The 18,222-nt window shown below is 42.3% G+C and overlaps 1 protein-coding gene across 1 annotated transcript in view; it reads right to left on the minus strand.

Annotated features, from left to right (window-relative positions):
* Nucleotides 1-18,222, minus strand: part of SLC9A9 (solute carrier family 9 member A9) — a 532,106-nt gene that overhangs the window by 189,110 nt on the left and 324,774 nt on the right. The gene's annotated exons all lie outside the window — the stretch shown is intronic.

Raw genomic sequence — 18,222 nt, forward strand, 5'->3', positions numbered from 1 at the left:
TTTTAAAAGAATATTGTCTGTATTTACAAAAAAAATCTTTCTGGGCACAAATACTTTTAGAAAATCAAGTGTGTTAGACAACAAGGAAAACCAAGCTTATGGACCATTGAAAATTAATAAACGATTAAATGACATTTAAGAATTATTCCAGCCTAAGAACATACTTTTACAAAGTCTATAATCTAAGCTGACCTATTAAAACCTGCTTTTTTGTCTATTTTTCTTCTTTAATAATAATATGTTAATTGAATTTTTATGAAACCATATTAAGTATACTTGCAAGAAGATGTTAAAGAAGATTAAATGCTACAATTTCAAATCAAAGTGTGATGACATTATAAAAACAGATGTAGACTTTGAAGAAAAGTAAATAAAAGCACAAGTAGTAAAATAAAAAAGTTAAGATTGAAAATCTCTCTTGGGTAACACAAGACTTATAAGACATTTACAGGCTCTGTTACACCACATAACAGGGCAAATAAACATTTATAATGATAGCAAGTATAAGTCAAAGGTAGTGATTTTTGCTACTTTTATAGGAAGGTTTAAGTCACATACATAAAATTTCAATGGTCCATTTTTTATAATATTTATTGTATTAATATCATCTAGGTTTCTAATTTTCTAAATCTTTATTCATACATTAAGAGACTTTTAGAAATTGGATACAGGTTAGGATGAGAAAAACTATAACTACTTTGGTCTTTATCCTTGGCTTCGCAACTTAGAATATAATGTTCCTTTCTCATCTTTACACTGAGAATATACAAGAGACAAGTGGCATAACACAAGATCCAGAGGATTAGAATAGAGACTTAATATATTTTGCCTGAAAGAAGGAAGCCTCAGAAAGAGAGAGGAACGTGCACTCTGATTATAAAATTACCTTCAAGGAACAAAATGTAATGGAGGAAGAAAATTATTCTAAATCTCCATGTAGACAAGGAAATGGCCTGAAGATAAGAAAGATAACATTTGAAGTAGATATTAATAAAGAAAAAAAATTTTTTTCATCAGAAATTCTGAACACTTAGATGGCTGTACTCAAGAAGAGTACACCAGAGACGTTCATGCACTTAGACCCAGCTGGGGACAAGAGAGTGGGGATATTAATAACCCTTATTACTGGAGAATATTTCAATAATGTTCTCTCCAGGAAATACAAATGGTGTCATTAGGGAATGAGAACTGAAAGAAACAGTTTTCCAACAGCCTTCTATATCTGAGGAGAAAATGTATAGGTTAAGGTAAAGCTCCTAGCAGTGTTTAATCAGGACAAGACTGGGGATAGAAAGTGATCTTTTCTTTTTCCCTTCTCCTCAAGCTCACATTTCCAGAAGTGTCCATAAAGAAGCATTACTCCAGTTAAGTGGTGTGTATTAGAAATATTAAGTGATAAGACTCTAAGTATTTGTTTTCATTATATTGAATATTTGTGTGTGTGTTTGGCTTTGTTTTTTCATTTTTTGTTTTGTTTTTACTTTGAATTTTGTGAGAAAGAGAAAAATAGAGACTGGAATAAAAGTTAAAACTTGCTACGTCATGTTTATTGTAAAGTTCATGTTAGTTATCAAGGGCAAGGAAGGACATAATCATTTATCTTCCTGAATATGTTTAATAATGTATTGTTATTATGTTAAACTAGCATAACTAAGCTCTTAAATCTAAATTATCTATACATGAGCAGTTCTTAGTTTAAAAATATACTCAAAAGATATATGTTATTCTGACTTCTAAAAAAATCTGTATCCTATAAATAAAACTCTATATTTACAGGAGATGCAATGTAGAGATCTCTTTAAAAAAAAGAAGAAAGAAAAATGCAGCCACTGCCTTGCACTTGTACTTGTGGAATATTAAGAAACATTGATATTTAGAACCAAATTCAAGATGGCTCTATAAGAGAAGCCCTCCCTCATATAATGGTCACCTAAAAAAACACAGAAACAGTGTGTTTTTGGAGAAGAGAGTATCTGTCTGTAGCCCTGGCCACTTTTCGCAAATATGGCTCATGCCACATGTGAGATGGCCTAGTAGCATGGGAAGCATGGAACTGAGAAAGGTGAGGTCACTAAGTAGACAAAGTGAAGCTCCTTTAGAACTCTAGCTGAGAACAACTGCCTACATACCATTCATCCTTTATGATGCCAAAGTTACTGATCACGCATTTGGCACCTAGACAATTGTCAAATCAATGGCCATTCATTGCTTCATTCAGCACGTATGTGTCTTAGCCTGACATAACAAAATACCACTGTCTGGGTGGCTCCAACAACAGAAAATATTTCTCATAGTGTGGAAGCTGAGATGTCTAAGATCAGGGTGTCAGCATGGCCAGGTCTGGTGAGAGCTTTCTCTCTGGCTTGCAGAAGGCTACCTGCTTGCCATGTAAGAGCAAGCTCAGTGGTGTCTCTTCTTAATTCTATCATAGGGCACCCCACCCTCATAACCTCATCTAAACCTAATTGTCTCCCAAAGGCTCCATCTCCAAATAACATCATATTGGAAGTTAGGGCTTCAACTTATGGATTCGAAGGGGACACTATGTGAGGGGAGTCCATAGCAAGATGTACTGATTATCTGTTATGTGGAGGCTCTGGGCACACTTATCCTATCTCCTTCACACCATGGATTTGGGAAACAGAGGACTTTAGGACTGAAATAAATTACTTAGGCTACCAGCAAAATACTAGAAATTAAAGGTTAGTACTGACTTAGGAGTTTCTTTTAGCAAAACACTATTTTCCAAGGACACATGCCATTTTGCTTACAAACCAGGAAATTCAGAACTCATTATCAAAACTTGTGTTTTATTTTGTTTAATGGGTACTTTGATTCTTTGGATTTACCTTTGTTTTTCTCTTTGTTTTGGCCAACTAATGGACATAATTTTATACTTTTGGGGGTTATAGACTATATCATCTCATTTTAGATGGGTTTACTGCTCAGAGACTTGATGTATTTCACATACTCAGTTGGAAAGTTAGCATCATCTTGTGGAATAAAAGAATTACCTGAAATTAAATGTGGTTTCATTTAAAATTGGCCTCTAAGGGATTCTTATGTTAATTATGTCGATGTTCTATTCATAACAATAGAAGACTGTTGAACCAAGGAAAGCTTTCAGTCAAGGACCCCTGCTGCAGAAAAAGTGCAGCTTCCTGTTTATCTTTAAACAGCAAAAGTGAAACTTAATCTGTTATAAATTGGCAAATGTGTTCTGAACAGGGTGAAGGTCTATTACAGCTACATTTAAATCACAAGAATACAAGTACCCCCTAAGGCATTTGCATTGAAGGTGCAAAGCAAGAGTCTAAACCTTAATTATTGAGCACTCACTCTGTGCTACCTGTTACCCAAGGCACGGTGGGGGATGCAATGGTGAGGAAGCTTGGGCTCCTCTATTTTAGGGCTCATGGTTCTACAAAAATGAGTCTCTTAACAGGTAAATTATGATAAAGTATATTAGAGGTATAAAGAGTATGCTTTGCATGTATAGTCTGTTGAAGAAAAAGGTAAGATTGCTAAATTTCATGAGGGCCCAAATCATGGCCATTGTCAACAAATGTGCAATGTTTAAGGCACTGAAATCAATGGTGGGGTGAAAGAGGTCTTTGCACATGTGGTTTTCTATACTTGAATCATTTTTCTCCCATTCAAATTTTCTCTAGTTCTTTCTTCTATAACCCTCACCCAAATTTCACCTAATTCCAATGATCTTCAGAGTTCAGCTGTGCCTCTGATTTCTCTATGAAGCCTCCACTGAGGTCTGGGCCTGGGTTAGGCTAACTGACATTCCCAGTACAAACTGTGCTTGGCCTATCAGGTGACTTATGACATTACACTGTAATTGGCTGGCTCTTTGTTTATCCACACACGTAGAGCGATGCCAAGCGCATAAAAGGTCAATGAACAGATGAATGTTCTGATTCTTCATGATTCTTGATTACAAATGGAAAAGTGATTGATATCTCTTAGTTCAATGGAATGGTTGAGTAATTGTTTCTTCAAGTTTGGCTTCTGCCCCTTTATTATTTATTGAGATCCTCAAAGCCTCGTACTGAGAGTCGAGAGACCTGGGATCTGTTTTCAGTCCTGCCCGGCAGGATGCATGATCATTAGCCTCGTCTCAATCTGTGTTGTCTCATCACTAAATGGAGGTTTTAAGACCAGCTTGTGGTCTTTAACCAGAAGCGCACATCAGAATCAACTGTGAAACTTAAAAATGTATGAGTTATTCATGCTAGTGTCCTGACTCTAGAGATTTGGATTCAGCAGAGAATGAGTTACCTGAAAGCTCGGGCTCCTCTCTCTTCCCTCTGTATGTACCACCTTGGTCCAAGGCCCATCACCTCACACTCTGACTGTGCCCCTGACCAACACCCTGGTCTCTCGGCCTAACAGCCTCCATCCTTTCTTCCTTCCAGTCTATCAACGTCCCTCTGAACAGTTTCCTCAGAATCTAGCTTTTTGAGGTGGTGATCTGACCCAGAAACCATAAGTGGCTTCCTACAGCCCATAGAAACACTTCAATCAGAATTTTGCTCCCCTGTCCGGGTCTACCTCCTCTTGTCCACTGAGAGCTTTGCATACCAACAAGGTGGTCTTCTTTCTCTCAGTAAACAATGGTTATCCTTGCCCCTACGCCATGATCCCACTGTTAAGCCTGTGTTTCACTTCTTTCTGCCTCTATTCCACCCCCATGAAGTTTTCCTGAAATACTCCAGTCCACATTGCTCTCTCTTTCTTGGAAATCCTATAAAACGCATTGCTCATGCCACTCATACTATTAAATGATAGTCTGAGATGAATCAGTAGTTTAATATGATCTATTCTTTACTCTCAATTACTAATCTTTTAAAAGGTTGGAGTTACAACTTCTTTACACAACGTAATATCTCTCATAGTATCCAAAACATGAAACTCAGTAAATGCTTTCGAATTGAATGATGACAGTGGCTTCAGACTCTCGAGATATGAGGTTGTGACGTTCATGTGTTCCTTCATTCATTCAGGCTCTAGGGGATAGCAGAAAACAAGAGATAGTTTCTGTCTTAAAGGGGCTTCCAGATTAGTTTAAAAAAGAAAAAAAAAGTAATATGTAAGTTGTTGTGAAGAAAACAAAAGTAGGATAAGAAGATAGAGGATATATTTATGTGAAGGGTTGGAGGATTTAGGGTGGTTAGGAAAGCCACTTTGGTTAGGTGACATTTGAGCATAGACTCTAATGAGGGAGAGGCCATGTGGGTGTCCGGAAGAAAAGCACTCCAGGCTTCTGGAACAGTAGGCGCAAAGGCCCTGAGGCAAGGATATGCCTGATATGTTCGCATGGCAGCAAAGGGGCTGGTGTGGCTAGAATGGAATCAATGGGGGGGGGCGGGAGGTGGGGGGTGAGTGGAAGGAGATAATGCTCAAGAGGTAACCGACCCAGATCATGCTGGGCTCTTGAACAGCAAGGCTTTTGAATTTTATTTTGAGATGGAAAACTTCAGGAAGGTTTTTGGCAGGGTAGTGCTAGGATCTATTCTATGATTAAAGGGATCGCTTTGGCTCTGTTATGAAAAACAGATCTCCAGGCTGGAGGCGGGAGGTCAGTGAGAAGCCTGCTGCATAATCCAGGCAAGAAGTGGAAGTGGATCAGAACAGGATGGTAGCATGGTAAGTACTGGAATAATGTCAAAGGTTGACAATATTTGCTGATGGGTTGGATGAGGGGTATGAGAAGAAGAGAGAACTCCAAGAACTTATGGCCTGAACAACTGGAAGAATTCGGGGAAACTGTGGGAAGAGCATATTGGGGTGTCTGGGGGAGATCAAGGGTTATATTCCAGCCATGTGAAATCTATGATGCCTAGTAGTCATACAAGCGCAGAGGTTGAGTGGGTGGTTGGAGCTAAGGGTCTGGAGTTCAGGGGAGAGGTTAGAGTCGTTTTTACTGGAGACAGTGGGGAGTTGGGAGGAAAGTTTGGAGTTTGAAAAGTGTGGGAAGATAAAGTTGATTTTTAAACCATGTTTTTCTCTTGCTTTAAGGACTTTGTGCTGCTTCTCGCACCTCCAGTGCTCTTGCCAGGCTTCCCCTCGCCCCCTTCCCCAGTCTTCCCCCTGCCGGCCCCCAGCCCTGGCTGCTCCTCATTCATTTCAGTCCTCAGAAAGGCTGCCCTGACCATGCCATCTAAGTGCCCTCCACTCGAACCCAGGCCTTTTTTACATGTCATTTATTACACTGATCACCATCTGAAATTATATGTTTGTTTTTTAGCCTTTAAGACCTGTGTCCCTCCACAAGACAGTGAGCTCAGTGACAGCAGGCCCAGTGCTAGGATGGTGCCTCTCATATAGCAGGCACTCCTTAAGCATTGGATAAATGCATGAGTGAATGGATGAGGGAAAGATCATATTTTGCCTTTGAAACACAATTGGAATCCAAAGGAAAATGAACAGTAGTTGGACAGGGATGCAGAAATGTCCCTGAGAAACTGACCCATTCTTTAAAAGAAATATCCCTTAGATAAGTTATTTTGCTGCCTTTCTTTTCATTTGGGATATAATCCATCGCAATACCTTTTTTCCTTTCATTTCAAGTACTGTGAGGGGGTTGATTTCAAAGATTTAACACATTCTCATCAGTCTGATAAATCAAACCCTAGTCTGAGTCTACAATAGAATTATGTATTGCTTTTACCTTTGCTGAAGTCCCATGACCTTGCAAAAGGTAACTACTTTCAGCAAAAATGTCAGTCTGATTTCAAAATACATTTTCCAGGATAGTACAACCTTGTTATACAGTCCCAGTTTCAGTTCAACGTCGTTTTATCACATGGAAGCGAAGCCAACAGATTGTTTCAGTGAAAAAGCCTCTGCATTCAAAAATAAATTGAGTTTTTCTGGAAACTAAGTCTGTGTTAGACAAGCAGAACTTTCTTTCCTTCATCTCTCTTCCTGAACTTGAATCATTTAAACCTAAGGCCACTGAGAAGGAATGCGACATAACTTCAATATATTTTTGCATAAAATGAAGTTTGTTTTTGGACACCTTAGGCAGCCGGGAAGGGTAATTGTAAATAGGATTAGCTCTGTCACAGCTCTGAGTCAACATGCATAGATGCCTCTGTCTTTGGAAGTTTATTTTTACGTAGGGAAGGTAGATGTGGTAGGAAACTGTGGAATAATCCTTGCCACTAGCTGAAATCTTCAATGGAGGGTTTCAAGAGAAAGGCTGAGAGAGATCAGAAGAAAGTCAACTTTCTGTGAGCAGTACCCAACTTATGGCCAGCTTGTGTTTCAAAGGTCAACTTATAAGTTTCCTATTTGACCAGTGGTTCTCAACTTGGGTGAGTGTGTCCCCCAGGGAATATTTGGCAATGTCTGAGGACATTTGTGATTGTCCACAACTGGAAGGTGGGAGGCGCTAATGTTAACCTAGTGGGTAGAGACCAGGGGTGCTGCTAAATATTCTACCATGTACAAGACAGACCCCACAAAAAGGAATTATCAGTCCCCAAATATCAATAGTTGCTGGTTTGAGAAACCCTAGTTTAGACACTGGATTGCTTTTTTTCCCATAGGATCAACGCTAAAAATATTCCTACTGCAGAGGGCTATTTTGGCAAAGATGGCTATCTGTCCACCGGAACCTATTTTTATCATCCATGCTATGCTGCTATAACTGCATAAACTACATTTCCTAGCGTCTCTTGCAGCTAGGAATACAGCTGGTTCTCACCGGAGAAATGAGAGCAGAGGTGATACATGTCATTTCTGGGCCCAGGCTTTTAAGAAAAGCTACCTACCCCAGTCTCTCTTTCCCATTGTTCCACCAGCCAGTTATAAATCATGATGAATCCCTATAGCAGTAGTTCCCAGACTTTAGCTACATCAGCATTACCTGGAGGACCTGTTCAACCTTAGATTGTTGGGCTCCACCCCCAGAGTGTCTGATTTCAGTCGGTCTGTGGTGGGGCTTGAGGATTTGCATTTCTAACAAGTTTCCAGGTGTTGCTGATACTAATGGTCCAGGGACCACACTTTTAGAACCCTTGACTTAGGGGATTGTGATGCCACAAGATGGAAGGAGCCTGGTGATATCTGAATCACCACCTGGAGGAGAGGCATCTTTCCCCCACCCTCATGTTAATATCAACCCTACCTGGGACTTGAATGAGAGAGGATTTATTACTGTGGTTCAACAACTGAATTTTAGGAGTCTGTGTGTTCTAGCAGCTTAGCCTATCATAAGGCTCTCTACGTCTACCAAACCTACATCTCTCTCCCTTACATGTCCCTGTAGAATCTCAGAATATTTTCTTAACAGATGAGGGAATACGGGCTGGGAAGGATGGAGTAGCAAGGTTACATAGTAAATGGTATGGCTTGTTATTCAATCTGTTTCATTCCCCCCATTGAATATATAACCCATAACAAAGATTTAAAAAATCACGATTATCTTAATAATTTGAATTTTTAGGAAAGATGCGAAGAAGAAAATTTTCTTCCCCTTTCCCAGGCAGACGATCAACCTGAGGCAACATTTTGAAAAAGATGTTTTGCCTTTTACTCTCCCTCCCCAATTCTTTCTGCACCTTCTCTCTCTGTGTCTCGGTGTCTCTGTCTCTCTCCCCCTTTCCGTGCATTGCTGCCATCATGCTGCCCTCCCCATCCCAGTCCCAGACACCCGACTCTAAAGTGATCGGTTTTTGACTCTCCAGTCAAAACCCCCATTTCCGCACGCAGCCAAAATGAGCTTCCTGCCAGGAAGAAAACAATTGGAAGGAAGAAATCTGCTGGGGAAGGGTAGCACACAATTCTCCTGAAGGGCGTGCTTTTTAAAATAGTTAACATGCGTGCTTTCACGTTTACTTGTGGAATTTAAAACAGCTCCAGGAAGGTCTAGTGACATTTTTCAGGCACTGAGGGAAGTGGACGGTGAGTGGGACTGAGGATCCTGTAAAGGGAGGGCAATGCTGTTATTCACAGGCAGGGGACCTCTGGTGTCTCCTTCTGCCCTCAAGTGTGATCACAGGTCTCTAACTTTTGGAAGAGGGTCAGTGGGAGGCTGGGCAGTGCGGCTGGGACCCAGCCCTACTCACAGAGGTTTGGTCTGTCTGTGAAGGATTTGGTTGCCCAAACAGCACTGCAACGTCCCCAGTATATTAGAGCAAGTGCTGATAATTCCTAAATGATGTAATGGCCCTATGGAAATTTAGCACAAGGCATTTTTAAATGTAAATGCTTCTTGCTCATTTGCACATATAACTTACTAGAGTCAATCCTATTGACTTCTTCTGAACTCTAGCCACAGAACCTGAGGGCAGAATTAGAGGGATTTATGCATGGCACAGACAGACTTATTTTTTGAGCTTGGTTCGTGTGTATTGATAGTTTTCTAAGGTTATGTCTACCTAATGCCCCAAACAAGCAAGCAATTAGTAAGCAAATTCAGGCCGAAAACAGGGAAAAACAATGTGGTCCTTTTGTTTGCCTCAGCGGACAGGTTAGCTTGGTTAAAACTATCAGCCAGATATTTGTGATATCTGTGACACTCCTGAAAAACTGAAATGCACACAGAAAGTTCCCAAATTAAATAAGATTATTTATTTTTCTGTATCTAAGACCTTATCCTTGAAACGCAGGGAGAGGTGACAAGTGTTCTGGGTTGTCCCCTTTCATTACTCAGTGTCTCTCGGGAGCTAGAGTGTTCTTATTGGCTACTCTGTCTCTATAGTGTGGTTGGGTAATCTACAAGGCCTTGCCACTTTTTCACACTCAATAAATGTCTAAGTAGATGGTGGCATTTTGCATGTGTCAACTTGTCCCAGAGGGGGCTCCAATATATTTTCCTCACAAAAACTGGTATTTTGAGTTTCACTTTGAGTTGACAACGTTGCACATCTTAGTGCGAGGAGTAGGTCACTGCTGCAACTAAAAGTAGAGTATCAGCAATTGTCCTTAAATGAAGGGGAGGGGGTGGAGCCTCGGGTCTCGCCTTCCACAGGTATGTCACTAGCACTTAGCATTGGCCTCAGACTAGGTCCTCAGCAGTGATCTGAAGGTCAAACCTTACTTAGAATAAAAACCTTAATCTCCGATAGGAGGTTTTTCCAAGAGCAGTTGTGAGTTTATATGAATCATGTCTCTGTGAAGCACTAACGGCTATCTCCTCTCGGGTGGTTAGAGAGAGTGATGGAAACTCCCAACTGTTGAATGTGGCCTAAGTGGCGGTCCCTGTGCCAGGCATTTTATATACACTTTCTACTCTGGTTTTCAACACTGACCGTCTAACGTAAGTACCATTTTATAGCCACGGGAGCTGAGGTTTAGAGAGAGTTAACCATATAGCGCCCCATGGCTGAGCCTGCTTCAAAGCCTGAGCCCTCTGCATTTCACCAAAATGGTAGTTCCTATTTAGAAAATATGTGGGGTGCCCAATAGAATCTAATATGCTGCTTAAAAATGCAAGAGCTAATAACTTTTCCTGTGAATTTATTTTGGAACTAAGTGAAGAATAGGCTATTTTGACCTAATCATAGGAGAACACTATGGGGCTGGCTGTAGCTCAAAGCTAGTTCTCAGATGCTCTGCATTTGTCATCATCACATAAACTTTTCTCAGCATTTGAAACTATGAGGACTTAATGGGATCTTCGGTTCATCCGGACCTGCCGTGCTTGTCTACTTTGTCACAGCAATGCGTCACGTGGTTACTTGTTATTCAAGATGTCTTTTTTCTGACTGTTTGACACACTGGTTGGAACATTTTCATGACTCATTTCCTGCATAAGCTGGTTAACCCTGTCCCGTTTGAAGACCGCAGAAGACCTTCACCAGTCAGCCACCTGCTCACTAATGCCTTCCCCGGGCCACCGTGGGTGTCACGTGAGAGAGGTGGGAACTTGGTAGATGTTCATCCACTCTAATGGAGAAAATGTTCTCAGCCTATGTCCCATTAGCTGGTTAGTGACCTTGTACTGGTAAGGAAGAGATAGTGGCCTAATTGCACAAGATACACCCGGAGCAGGAAGGAGATATACCACCACGGGAGTGGGAGGGAACCCTGGACTCCGCGGGAGGGGCTGAGAACAGGAAGGCTTGGCAAGGAATGCTTGACAACGTGATGGCGTCATCTGGGCTGTCGCTCTCTGGAAGGATGAACAAAGGAAGAGACAAGGAGAGAAAGAGTCCTGTCAGGAATTCCCTGGCGGTCCAGGGGTTAGGACCTGGCGCTTTCACTGCCAAGCCTGGGGTTCGATCCTTGGTCGGGGAACTAAGATCCCCGCAAGCCAAGAAAAGAAACAGTCCTGTTGCTTAGAAGACTCAGACTCTCAGACAACCCTCGTACATACATCTAAAGAAATTTTTTCCTGAGCTGAAGTCAAACCTGATTCTTTTTTTTTTTTTTGCGGTACACGGGCCTCTCACTGTTGTGGCCTCTCCCGTTGCGGAGCACAGGCTCCGGACGCGCAGGCTCAGCGGCCATGGCTCGCTGGCCCAGCTGCTCCGCAGCATGTGGGATCTTCCCGGACTGGGGCACGAACCCGTGTCCCCTGCATTGGCAGGCGGACTCTCAACCACTGCGCCACCAGGGAAGCCCCAAGCCTGATTCTTGATTCAAATCATTTGGCTCATATAAAAGTCCCAGGGTTTTTAATGAGATCTTAGGTCTTTAACTGGAAATCATAAACATCCATCCAACACAAAGCAAGCAAAGATTTGAAAAATAGTTTCATATCCGAATGCTACTGTTGAGGAAGTATTAACAATGTTTACTGTTATGAATGCTCAGGGAAGGGTTTTTTAGCCAGAAGTGAGTAGGTAAAAAATATTTTCTTTTATTTCAAAAACAAAAGTCTTTATTTGTTGATCTCTTTCCTTAAATTTATTGTTGCTTAGCTCCCACCTGGGCAAACATGGTCTGAGAGCTGCCTTTGGGGTCAATTCCGGATTCAGAAGTTCCCAGGCTGATAGAACAGGAATGGATAGTCCTTAAGTGAAATTTTAGTGAAATGTACAATTTTAGTTGCATAGACATTGTTGTAGGTTGTTCATTCATTTGCCTATTCATTCGTCAATTATTTGTGGAAGGTTCAAGTAGTGGGCTGGGTGCTGAGGTACAGAGTGAATGAAACAGATAAGTATTTGGCCTCACAAAGCTCCCTGTCTAGAGGGGCACACAGGCAGGCAAACCAAAAATCATGGTAGAATGTGATGGGTGCTAGGGGAGGAGAAGTATTGGGTGTTACGGAAACAGAGGAGAGGGACATCAACCCAGACCTGAGGAGTTACAAGGTTTCCTACAGGAAGTGATGTCTAAGCCAAGATCTGAAGGCTAAAAGGTATTAGCTGAGTAAAAGAGTGAGGGGTGGGGCTGTGTGTGTGGAAAGGGGTCCAGACAGATGGAGAGCCTGCGTGAACAGGGAAAGAATTCCACATATTCGAGGAACTGGAGGAGATTCTGTAACTGGGTAAACATTGCTGTGCTGATCAGATGGCAAGGGGAAGGACAAGAAGCAATGGACTTGAGGATATGGGGAGGGGGAAGGGTAAGCTGTGACAAAGTGAGAGAGTGGCACTGACGTATATACACTACCAAATGTAGGGTAGATAGCTAGTGGGAAGCAGCCGCATAGCACAGGGAGATCAGCTCGGTGCTCTGTGACCACCTAGAGCGGTGGGATAGGGAGGGTGGGAGGGAGGGAGACACGAGGGGGAAGGGGAAGGGATATGGGAACATACATGTGTGTGTGACTGATTCACTTTGTTATGAAGCAGAAACTAGCACACCATTGTAAAGCAGTTATACTCCAATAAAGATGTAAAAAAAAAAAACAACACAAAATAAAAATTGAAGTTCTTCAACTTGAATGCTAAAAAAAAAAAAAAAAGGAAGCAAGCCTGGCACCCAAGGGGGTCCAAAGCAGAACAGAATAAGGTGAGAGGGATGGATTGAAGAGAGAGGTTCAGAACAGAAACCACAAATTGTGATTATGTTCTGGGATGCACTTCTCAAACTTTCACATACATGCGAATTGCCTGGGGATTTTGTTAGAAAGCAGATTCGGATTCAGCATTTCTAAAGAGACCCCAAGTGATGTCCTAGCTGCTGGTCCCTGGACCACACTTTTGGGTTTGAAGGATCAACAAAGCATGGAAGTGTCCCTTTTACATGGTGGCTGGTAGTTATTGTGGGACAGTCCTGGTGGCTTAATAGCGTTCCATTAATTTGGGTGGTCATAGACACAGAGTCCTGTTCCTAGGCACTGCTGAAAAAATAACCTTGACTCTTCACTTTCATGAATTCCACTTATGTTTTCTTCCTGGGTATAACTGATAAATCAACTGGGAAGGCCACTTCTTGGTCAAAGTCTCAGACTGGCTCTGACAATGGCCTGATTGGTGGCTCACCAAAAAGACACTGAGAAAGGTTGTCACCTACACCTGGGCAGTGGTCCTTAAGCTGTCCTTCTGTAGAACGCTGAGGTTCTATACACTATTTCCCAGAACTTGAATAGTAATGGCAGTCTTTTTACCATTAAGGGGGAAAACACTGAATGCTAATGGGAAAGTTTTCTTAGTTTTACTTCCAGGCCTTTCTCTCAGTTCTTTGGTGCCAGCAGCTGTCTGAATGCTAATGAGTGCTGGGGACGATCAAATGAGCGACAAGCAACATTAGTAGCAAAGCCTGGCCACGCTTGGTGTTGTTGTCTTTATGGCTATGTAAACTCTTGGATGAGGTTTTATATTATATCCATTCACTGAGGTCACATTTCCCCGGTTAAAAACCCTTCCTAGTTTATGCAATAGGACACATCAGGGGTGCAATGTCTCTTCAAAGTGCAACAGAAATGGACAAATTGGAGAATTATGTCCTGTGACCCACCGTTGGGGCCCTTGAACCTGCCCGGGTGCTTCAGGGCCTCCGTTCCGTCCGGATCAGCACAGCAGCTCTGCATGGAGCCTCTGAAGCCCAGTAGGCTAAAGTCCCCAGCCACGGTGGTTTCAGGAAGGCTGCCAGGGCTCAACTGGGCTTGGTTTTTCCTCTCCTTCAAGCAATTCCCGGCTCTTATTTAGTTTTAAATTAAATCAAAATTGCAGCACATGGATTTGAGTTAAAACAAGAGGCCCAATCTTTGTAATATGCACCACATCAATAGGAAAGCTAATTTGTGCAAAGCACATCTCCTCCTTTAATTTAAACCACAGAGCTCCGCTTCTCCGGTTTCAAGGGAGCTGAGAACTGGGCAGGGCAGCTCACCCCAGGCACTAACTAGGGCTGTGCTGAGAGAGACAGGAACAGTTTCAGGGGAGCTTAGCGGTCCTCTTAAGCCCTTTGTTCCGGGTGTCACATGATACAGCAGAGCAGTTGTGAACTCCTGGCCTTGAATTTAAAGAAGGTCTGAAAATGTCTCAGGGTAGACTTCCCCAACTGACTCTTAACTGCAACCTAGCTACCAAAAACAGAAATTGCGTTATTAAAAGCTTCTCAAGGCAAATGAAGCAGAGAGCCCACACTGCTCCTGACCTTGAGACCTCATTTTAAGGTTCCAAGGCTGCATGTGTGTGGATTACTAGATTACACAAAACCAATCGGGTAGGGTCTGTGCTAGGTGAGAAATTCAATCTGGGTCCTGATAGTTGCTTCACTCAGTTTAAGTGGCTCTAGAGGCCAAAGGTGGAGACGGTGGGGGTGCGGGGGGTGGGGAGGGCACAGGGTGGTGGAAGTGGCAGTAAGGTCATCAATGAACAATGTGTGCTTTGCTCAAAAACATTGCTGTACCCCAGCCATCTACACAGCTCCATGCCTTGCTTCAATGCTCACTGCCGGTAGTGTGTGCTCCCCAACAGGAGGTAAGTAATAAGCAGCTGGATCCCTCTGCAAACTGTCACCTCCAGGTGCATCCAGATTTGGAAACAGGTCTGATTCAGGTTTTATGGGGCCTGAAACTTACACATTTTTGGATCCTCTTTAAGAAAAATGATACAAAAACACCTTTCACAAATTTTATATACGATTAGGACACACTGCTAGCGCCCATCCCAGGGTCTTGGAAGGGGGACACAGGGAGCTTAAAACTGAAGCTTCTTTAACTTTACAACTAAATCCACTTCTGCTTGAAATACATCACCAGTTCTCTACCTGCCCAGTGCAAAAAGGCATGTACAAGGTGAGGGTAAAGGTGATGGAAAAGGCTTTGTCAAATAGTAGGTGTAATTGACTAAGACAGAAATTCTGGTTCTTATTTGATTGGTCTTTGAAACATCTGTGGTGCATCGGCTTAGGGAACCAAGCTTGGCCCAAAGCCAAGTTCTCTCTCTTAGCCTGCAAGCCACCTTAAGGGCAGGGTTCTCATCGCCGTCTTTGTTCACCCAAATGCCTACCAAAGAGAGCCTGTCAGGAAGTGTCTGCTGAATGAGTAGCTGGGTGACTGATTGAGGGATTGTGTAAATAAATTCACGCTCCCATTTTAGATCGAGGGTCATTGTTGTTTATCTTCTCCAGAGGACTCTTTGAAAAATGTTTTAAGTTATGTAAAGAAAGGCTCCATCTAAATTTATTAGTGAAGCATGGACAAGTGGTTTCCACCAGACAGCTTCCAAAATTATCCTTCTTACTGGATGACCAAAACCACTCTAGACATAATTAAGAACATTAAACTACATTATAAGCAAATATTCTTTAAGGGGTTTGGCTGTTTCTTCTGGTTTCAGCAGCTGTTGTGCCCACACACCCAGAAAAGGCTAGACAGTGTGTTATTCGATCTGCTTTTTCACTTCCTCCTCAGGCTTACATTACCTTACGTTGACCTTTTAAATTCTGTACTTCCTGGCAAATATATTTAAAACTTTAGGTCCTGAGTGAGGTATGGCATATCAGAATTCATGCAGAAAATCAAAGCCCAGTCTGGACCATTCTTTTGAAGAAAAATACTGCCCTGCACATGGTGAACTCCACTGGTCCTTCCTACACTCTCAAAGGGGTCAGTGGGTGCAGTGTAGAACCTGAGACTATGGCTGGGAGGGGTGTCACCCACGTGTGTGGTTTACTGTGAACAGGATCGGGGTCAGGTTTTCATGAGAGACATGTTAAGACATGCTGGAGTTGGCCTGGGCTAGGAAGGGCATGGTTTTGATTTAACTTTTGTTCTCATGACCTTGAGGGTAAATCTGAAGTTGTGTCAAGACAGATGAGAAGGCTCTAAATTCAAAGTCAAGAGGCCTGGGTTCAAGTCTCAATTTCATCTCTTATGAGTTGTCAGATTGTGAGCAAGATACTCAAAAACTCTCCATGCCTTTCTCTCTCTCTTTCTTTTTTGTAATCTGCAGGAAGAGACCAAGAGCGCCTATCTTATCTTGCCCTGGCTATGAGTCTCAAAACATTACCCACAAAAGGTCTTAGAAAGGTATAAAGTGACTTTGGAGTTGAGCATCTATGATTCCATTACATAACCATATAACATTATAATCTCCTCATTTTTAAGAAGACAGCTTTTTAGTGGAAAATCCAATGTTCTTAATGCTAGGAACTAGCAGATGGATATTCCCTTGAATTAAACTATTAATGTCAATCCCATTAAAGTGATGGGGTTATTATTTTTCTTCTAGAGGATGAAGATGATCTAGAACAGGGCCAGATAGTAAATATTTTAGGTTTTGTGGGCCATACAATTTCTGTTGCAACATTCGCCTCTGCTCTTATAGCACAAAAGGCAGCCACAGACAATATGTAAACAGAGGGGTATAGCTGTGTTCCAACTTTAGTTACAAAATTCCTGTGGGCTAGATTTGGTTCAAAGGCCATAGTTTGCTGACTCTCTGATTTAGGATATCATAAAGGTATCACCGAATTCTGGGCTTCCGCACATCCCCTGGTCATACACACCATACTGCTGGCCTCAGTTTTTAATGCAGCTCCAATCCAACAGCTAAGCAAACATAGAAGGTGCCAAATCCAGAAAGCCACGAGGTTATTCGGGCAGACACTTCACATCCCAACATGGCTATCTAAACCTTGCACTTCTCTCACAATCTTCTTTGTAAAAAAAAGCATTGTTTAAAATATAATCTCCAAGTTTTAAAAATAAAACACCATTCTCCAGAGTAAAGCTACTGATATTTTGATGGGAACGAAGGAAAAGTGCTTCCCAACTCCTAGAAATGCTTTGCAAAAGTGCAACCCAGTGCCAACTTCTTATTTATGTGATCCAATTTGCCTTTTGCTTTCCCACAATGGAGTCAATCATTACCAAAGTTCATCACTGCTCTAAGTCAAAGATCACCTATCGGTACGAATTATCCTCTGTATGACTCCCTCTCTCACCCCGCCGGCATGTCTGGAAACGTTAGAGCAGCACTGTCTGAGGCCTACAGAAGGACATTTTTAAACTCTGGGTCTCCATTTGCCAGTACTTGATTAAATGACTCATTCTCAGCCTGAGAGCTCCCACTCTTTACTGTGTGGAACAGGCTAGGAGGGACCTGAAGGTGAAACAAGCCTTTTATTCCTACTACTACGTCTAAAAATGTGGATCTGGGACACTTAGTTGGGTTTGAGGTGAAGTCTCACAGACCTGGGTTTAGGGATGAGTTCATCCTTGGCCAAGTTACTTGACCTCTTTGAGATCCTGAACCTCAGTTTTTCCATATACAAAATGGGTTAATATCTGCTTCATGGGATTGATATATAGTGAGTGGCAAACAGCAGATATTCAATAAATGATAGTTTTCCTCACTCTTTCCATATCTCCCTGAATACCCCAAATTTTGTTTGCTCTATTCTGAAGCAGTTTTGTTTTACTCTCATGCATCTTCCAATGAACTACCTCTGAGTGTAATATAAGTGCACAAATACATAGAAGGCATGTAAGGGGAATGTTGGGAGCCAAGAAGTTTTCGCCATTAGAAGATGGCCGACATCCTGCTTCTCTTCCTGCTTAATGAGATAAAAGCCCGCGCCTAAAAACGAAAGCCCGCGCTTCCAACGAAAGCCCGCGCACGCAGCACCAATGATAATTTGCCAAGTACTTCCCTTATTCTGGATCCCGCCCCCCTTTCTCTGTACTGTATAAATACAGCTACTGCAGCAATAAAAATTTGAGGCTTGATCAGGATTTTGTCTTGCCTCCATTCTTTCGCGTCTCCTGCCCCTTCTTCCCTTTTCAACCCCTACAGGTTCCTCCTCGGACTCACAAGGATTTGTCCTGCTGGTCGGGACTCCCGGGGACGCCCGGGG

This window comes from Neophocaena asiaeorientalis, unplaced genomic scaffold, assembly GCF_003031525.2.
Source record: "Neophocaena asiaeorientalis asiaeorientalis breed wild unplaced genomic scaffold, Neophocaena_asiaeorientalis_V1.1 scaffold118, whole genome shotgun sequence".
NCBI lineage: Eukaryota > Metazoa > Chordata > Mammalia > Artiodactyla > Phocoenidae > Neophocaena > Neophocaena asiaeorientalis.